Raw genomic sequence first — 7,271 nt, forward strand, 5'->3', positions numbered from 1 at the left:
TGGAAGGATACCAATTCCTTCCTTCAGGAAGCCCCAAGAAAGACTTCCCTCAAATTTCTTCTCATTCTCTCAAACTCAGCAGTACCTGAGCTGACACTGTCCCTGCCCAGCCCTGAAGCAAAAGTGTAGCAAGGTGAGACCGGCGACCGGGGAGATGGGCAGGAGGTTGTACTGACCCATGGAAGGGGTCTCAGGAGGGAGCGGTAAGTGGTAGGGTTTTCGAAAAACAATTCAGGGTTCCAAGCCTTCAACTCGCACTCAAAGTCTTGCTATGTTTAAGGCCAGCCCTGCTGAACATGGAGCACGGGTCACAGGAACAACCAACCAGAAACGACTGCCTGGGTCTGCTACAGCCTCTTGAGCTGTAGAGGGTGTTCAGGGTGTCATGCACACCCTGGCCCGAGAAGGATCAAAAGCATCAGAAACCAGGCCTTTCCCTGGAGCAGGGCTAGATAGCAAACAGTGGCCAGGAACTGTCTGGGCTCCGGGTTGGGATCAGGAAGGGGAGCCACAGCTGGGGCGAAGATAAGGCTCAAAGGTAGTAGGCATCTTCTGTGAAACTAGGGTTGCTAGATATGTTGAGAAACAGCTGGAACTACCACAGCTCATGATGGGAACTAAGGTGAGAGCCCTGCAACGTGGGATTAATCAACTGTACATGATAGCGAGGCAGTTAATCCTAATACTTAGGCTACAGGTCAAGGATATAAAGGAATTAGGCTTTGTGCAGCTTTGGTACTGGCCTGTAAGTGAGCAGAAGCAAGCCTTGCCTGTCCCTGTACATTAGTGTGCCCACTTCTCAAATAGAGATGATACCAACAGCAGTGATTTTGATCCCTTTCAGCAAATACTTTGAGATAACAGCTAGAAGTCTTACAGGAGTTGGGGAAGCTGCAGTCTAAGAACTGGGGTAACTGGGGGACTAGTGGAGTTAAGGAGCACGGTGGTAGGGCCTTTTGGTGCTCTTTGTTGCCCACAGGACACAGCATAGCGGGGAGATCTGTGGGTGGCATGGATAGGTGCCATGTGCTCCCAGCTAGTAGCAGTGGGCGAAGCTGCAAGGTCTCAGAGACAGCCAGTGGCAGCGCTTTCATGTGATGCTATCCTGGAAATAGTAACTGGCTACTAGGCATGGTGAGATGTCTGATAAGGCCCAGAGCAGCCTGATCAAAAACGGCCCTACTTTGAGGGGATGGGCCACCAGGTGACTTCTAGAGAACCCTTCCAACCTCTATTTTTCTGAGAGTCTAAGATTTTATGTTGCTGAACAGACAGCTGAACGCGCAATGCACTGATTTCACTGCTGCTGGATGATTGAGTGGTTTGAACTATTGGTTTCTGTAAAAACATTATAATAATCTGTTCCCTATTTTGTTCCTTCTGGAAACAAGCATGTTGTTTGCCTTGTGACCACAGCTGTACACAGAGCAGAGGTCTCCCCACAGGGTACGTTATTTTTTCGTAGGTCATCATGAATCTTCAGTTTTTCTTACAGCCAACTATTTCTCCCCTGCAACGAGGTGAGTGTGTTGGACCTGCCTCTCTGCGGTGTGAGAGACTGGGACCAAGCCCAAGACAGGTGCTGACATTTATGCAACCTGTCCCCATGAAACGGGACGTGAACCTCTAACTTAATGCTACAATCATCTTTCCAGTCTTCTTTGATTGAGGCAGTCTGGCAGTTAAGGCGAGCTGGGCGTTAACTGAAGATCTCCGCCAAGCAGCTGTAATTTCCAGGTGCCCTTGAGCCCACGCACGCTCCAGCCACAAAGCGCTCAACCTCCCCCCATCACGTGTGCGATGTGTCCCTGTTTACACCACTCTTCTACTGCCCGTGGGAGCACCTTGCGTCTGGCTATGCCCATGTTCCTGTACATGTGATAATGTCAATATTATCAACTCTAGCATATTCCACGTTTAGCTCCATGTACTGGATTTCTCTGCCGAGCTACAGGAAATTCCCTTTCCAGCCTTAGCGAGTGACATTCATTTACAACTAACCACATGAGGGTTTCAAAGGGATGGAAATCAAGGGACGGCAGAGGAGGATAGTCTGGGGCAGAGCATATCCTGACAATTTCCAAATAATGACTGTGTGGCCATTATCCAAGCGCGTGGGAGACAGAAGTTCTAGTTAAAAAAAAAAATTGTGTTTGGAAGGCTTTCACAAATCCTGATGGTAAGGCAGGCTGCACATATTCCTGGATGTAACAGCTGACAGCGGTTACTCAGCTGCCCGAGGAGAGGCCGCCTCTGTGACTCCTCGCCCTGGAGGCTGGGCTGAAAGTGCAGGGCACGATAGTGGCGGAGGAGTTCGCCCTACCTTGAAAACAAACCAACCAAGCAACCCTGCTGGCAGTGAGGACACTGGCCAAGGTGGAGCCATCACCATGGGACCTGGCGCCACCACAAGTCCCATGAATGTGTGGACTGACAAGGCCCAAGCGAGTCTGTCTATGAGCGGGGAGAGGCCACCACGTTCTCTCTAATTTCAACAACAAATGATGAAAAAGGGCAGCTGGATGAGGCCCAGACTAAAGCACCAACTGTCTGTTCAGATAAAGGCTGATTATAGGCAGGAGTGCTGTCAGTGAGCGTGTCTGCAGATGGGTGGGCTGTGCATGGTACAATTTGCAATCTTCCCTGCCCAGGCACTGTCTCTACAACCCTAGTGACTGCTGAAGGGGACATCTTGTGAGCAGGAGGACACTGAGCTGGTGAAAAAAGACCACTTCCAAAACCTGTTGGAAGAAGAGGAAAAATCCCTGAGCAGTTTGCCAGATCCGGTCCAAAACGCTCCTGCTGAAGAGTTGCTCTGCGACAGTAACCATAAGGCCACTGATAGGAGGCACAGAACAAGTTCAGCTCAGCTGTTACAAACGCCTTCAAAAGGGCACAGAGCTTGCCTCTTGGTCCAAGCAGGAGGAGGAGGAAAGCGCCTTCAGGCTGCTCTCTTCCTCTTGACACCCTGCAGTTTTTCTTTCCCCCTTTTGGGGAGGAACTGGCTGGGAATGGTGGGGAAGGGGAAGGCTGGGCAGAGCAGAGCCGTGGAGGTGCTGGGATATGACATGGGAACAGCCAGGTGGGCAGAGAAACGCCGGCAGGTTGAACGTTAGACCTTGCTTTGCCCACCCAGTAGCTACAAATCACCCTCAGCAACCAGTCACTTCTAGCCCCTATTTCAGGAGAAGAAAGCGTAGGAGTGTAATGTACCTGCTTTCACACTCACACCTTTGCTATCTGTGCACACTTTCCAAAAATAGTGTTCCAGACAGTACGAAAGCCCCCTCGACCTGCCCCAAGCTTCCCAGGCAGTGTTATATGGCTTTTTGCTGTAAAAAAAACAAATCTGTTTTGTATGGTTTAAGCTGAGGGCACTAATGGCCCTTAACTGCCCTGAACAGCCTCACCTGGGCCCTCCACCCGTGCACCTCCCACCCACCCCACGGGCCAGGTGCCTATTTCAGCCCAGGCCTGGGGCCCTGCTCCTTATCTGAGTTGTGTGGTAGGGGCTGCTTGTTTCCAGCTCTGTCACCTGGATGGACCTTGGGTCTATGTTGTAGCCTTATCTCCTGCTGCAGCTGGGCTCCTTGGATGGACCCTGGGGCTGGTTTGTTCCTTGCCGGGGCTGTCAAAGGACCCTGCTGCCAGCACCCAGCTCTGCCCACTGTGTTTGGACCCTCTGGGACTGTGTCCATTGGTGAGAGCATGAGTATGGTGGGGTCCTCCTTAGCTCCTCACGCTGTGGAGCTGCCCTGCTTGTCTGCTCCTTGACTTAGTAGGTGAGTGTCTTAAACTCCAGCAATGTTCTGCTTTATGTAAGATTATCCTCTTCAAATGCCAATAATTTAACTGTGGAGTTTTTCACCCCTGAGAATGCTTGTTCTTGCCCGGACCTCCCTTTCCCTGGGTCAAGGGTGGTTTGGGTTTGCCCTTCTCTAACTAAAACCTGAGAAAAGAGATTTCTCCCTGTCTGATAGACTGGGCTGAATCTTTGCCCTGCTAGAGCAGCCCTTCCCAACAGCACTGGTGAGGATGAAAAGAGAGTAAAACGGTTCTATGAAATGACTCTAGAAAGGATCATGAAAGGGGTCTGCTGGGTCTGTCTAGGGAGGAGATGGCATGCTGGCTCTGGCTGCAGACCCACAGTCAAGCATGGCAGATGTGAAAGTGGCTTGCTTGTGTAGCCTCACGTTAAAGCAGGAGCAACGTTAGTATTTCTGATAGCTGGAAAAGATGCTTTGGCAAAAAAAAAAAAAAATTACTTGCAAACTAGCTGTTAATTGTTTGTGTAACTAGTTAAAGTGTCTGCCCAAGAGAACAGCAAATAATATAGAGTAATCTTGTTAATGTGACACCAAGGAAGAACGGTACAAAGTCTTTCTCCTAACACCAAAGATCTTCAGGACGATGAAGCTACTGAGTCACTGGAGCATTCTGGCCCCTCCTTGGCTTTCTCCAACTGACCTAGAAAACCTTGTGTGTATGTATCCTACTGAAAGTGTTTGGACACAATGCTGTGCTACAGCACACCCTAAACTGATCCCTTGAGCATGTTGAGGAGAGTTCATTGCATTTGACTTTGGTCAACTTCATAGGACCTCAGTGTCCAAACAGCCTTTGCGCAAAAGGACTCCTAGTGTGCGGTGCATCTGTCTTCCTGTAGGCAACTTTGCCTGCAATGACCTGGAATTAGAAGGGGACATATCTGCCCTCTGAGAGCAAGAGAAGTCCAGCTCTGAGGGAAACACTACCTTGCTGTCAATGTCTTGAATGTATTTGCATGGTAGTCAGGCACAACTGAAGGGAGAAGGAACTTCACAATCTGCAGCTTTCCCATAGGAGAAAAATGAAGTTTAAGCACCAACCTACAACACGCGGGTCTGACCTCCAGCTAGTCTGCAGTGACAGCTCTCTAGCTGAGTGGTTCCTGTTCCACCTCTAGATATAATGTTAGTTACCCCTTCTCTCCATAACTTCTGAGAAGCCAAATCTCTCTCCAGTCTGGAGCCATGTTGGTCAGGTTAAGGTGGTTACATTCGTCTCATCTCATGTCAGGTGTGTGATCCCTGGGTGACACAGGGCAGTCAGGATTTCTTAGTAGTGTTTTCCTAAAGTGGCTAGGAAAATTGGAGTGAAAGCTCTAATCTTTTCATGAAAGTTTTCCTTAAAACCAACCTTTGGTACTAGCAAAAGGGCTAACTTTTATGGGGAAAAGAGATGAAATAATCGCTGCAACTTCTGCAGCTGCTGTTTAGATAGTCTACACCAAGTAACAAAGGGAGTATGTTAAAGACAATAAAAAGGCTTCTCAAGAAACTATGGAGAATTAAGGATCAAACAGCAGTTGAAAGTCCAGAAGAACAGAACTCTTCCCAGGCAGGTTACTGATGTCAACTAGAAAAGGCAGTGAGGATCAGACAAGGTGCCTGTAGTGCAGCTCTACTTGCTATAGGAGCAAATCAAGTACTTTTGTCTATTACAGCTCTGTAAACGGATGTTACAAAACTACAGCTGGAAACAAGAGCCAACACATTAGTGGCTGGGTCATCTAATAATCTTCCTTAACAATAGTTGGCATTCTGAAAAGGGAAAGAAAGATTGTAGGAGAAAATTGTATGTATGTGAAGTAAAAAGCCAATTCTTTCCAGTTCTATATGTGAAAATAGCAGCCAGGGGGTCAGCCTGCTGTCACTGTAGCCAGGCAAGTCAAGGCAGTTAGTCAGGTCCTGAGTTTAATTAGTCAAGTGGAAGGGCATAGTGAGTCACACTGTTTGCACATGTTGGTCATTAACTAAATCTGGTAACTAGTTAAATGAAGTGTTAAATGAATTCCATTTAACTAGTTTAGTGAAATTAATACATCTGGGCTGGAGAAATATTGCAATCAACTAACAAACTTTGAGCTATTGCAGTATGAATCACAGCCCCAGGAGTGGCTGGGCATTGAACTAAACCACATTTCTGATGGGTAGGCTAGAGCTGCTTTGCAGCTTAAATATGTAAAGGAGAATCAGTTGGCATTTTTATTCCTTGCTCTTAGAGTAGTGGTGAAGAAAAGCAATTTGCCCTTTAGTTCAGCTTAAACTATAACTCTGGAGGCACTGTGTCTGATGGCTTCCTTCCCCGCCACTCATTCCGGGAAGAGCACCGGGAATTGTTCATTGCACAGACTGGGGTAATGTGTTAGTTAAACGTGGATGGCCAGGAATGCAGCTGAAAAGAGCAAAGACCTCCCAAGGTCACAGCATGGCTTCCGTTGCCTTGTAAGCATGAGCCCATGATGCTCTCCTGCTCAGAGCACTTTCCACCTTTGCAACACTTGATGTCTAGGTGATGCTCAGCCTGGCCATTCAGCTGCAACAAGAGGTCTTAAGAGCAGCTTTCTTGGTCATCCTCATCTCTACTGTGCTACTTGGCCTGCACCCTGCAAAGCGGTTATATAGTCTTGAGATGGAGAACAATGGGGTGCTGCCCCTGCTTGCTGCATGTTGCTCTGCTTCCCCGACAAAACCAGGATGTGATGGTCTGGGGAGCATTATCCCCAGGGACTGTCCAATGGGTCCAGCCTATCTAGAGCACTCGTTGCAGGAGGAGTTTGCCCATGTCTTGTATCTGGATGGGGTGAGAGGGTTCAGAAAGGGACCTCGAGTCCTGCAGTCTCCTGACAGGGGTCAGGGTAGAGCCTTTTATCCCACTGCTCCTGGTTTTGCCTGCCCTGATCTCATTCTTTTTCCTGAGCTTACCTAGTGTGGGGCAGGGAGTTGTCTATCTTGTTCTGAAGTGTTAGTGATCCTCCAGCCAGGTCTCTGCTGGCTATGAAAAGGGTTGTGCAGCTCCTGGCAATTTCAGCAGCTCCAAGTACCCCAGGACTGCTACTTCACTGATTTTTTTTTTTTTTGGTTGGTCTTTTGTTTCAGGCCCGTGGACTGGGGACTTCTTTGAACTGTATTTGTGTCAATCAAGCTGAGTCAGTTCTGATGCCATCTCTGGTTGTGTGACGTGTAAAACAACTGTCACATGTGGCAGATGCTGTTCATCAGCTTCCACCTTAGATGACAGGCTCTTCCAACTGCTAGTCGGTCTCGGATGCACAATCCAATCCTGTTCTGCAGTGGCCCTGGCTGAATAAAGAGCCCATTTGATCAGTTAAGAACACAAGATGAGTTGAAATTGAAATTAAAGACCTGTCTCCTGGAACCCCTTTACTGAAAAGGGCAGTGGAAGAATTGGAGTGCAAGGCCTGAGGGGCAGTGGTGGCAGCAGTGCCT

This window comes from Struthio camelus, chromosome 3, assembly GCF_040807025.1.
Source record: "Struthio camelus isolate bStrCam1 chromosome 3, bStrCam1.hap1, whole genome shotgun sequence".
Taxonomy (NCBI): domain Eukaryota; kingdom Metazoa; phylum Chordata; class Aves; order Struthioniformes; family Struthionidae; genus Struthio; species Struthio camelus.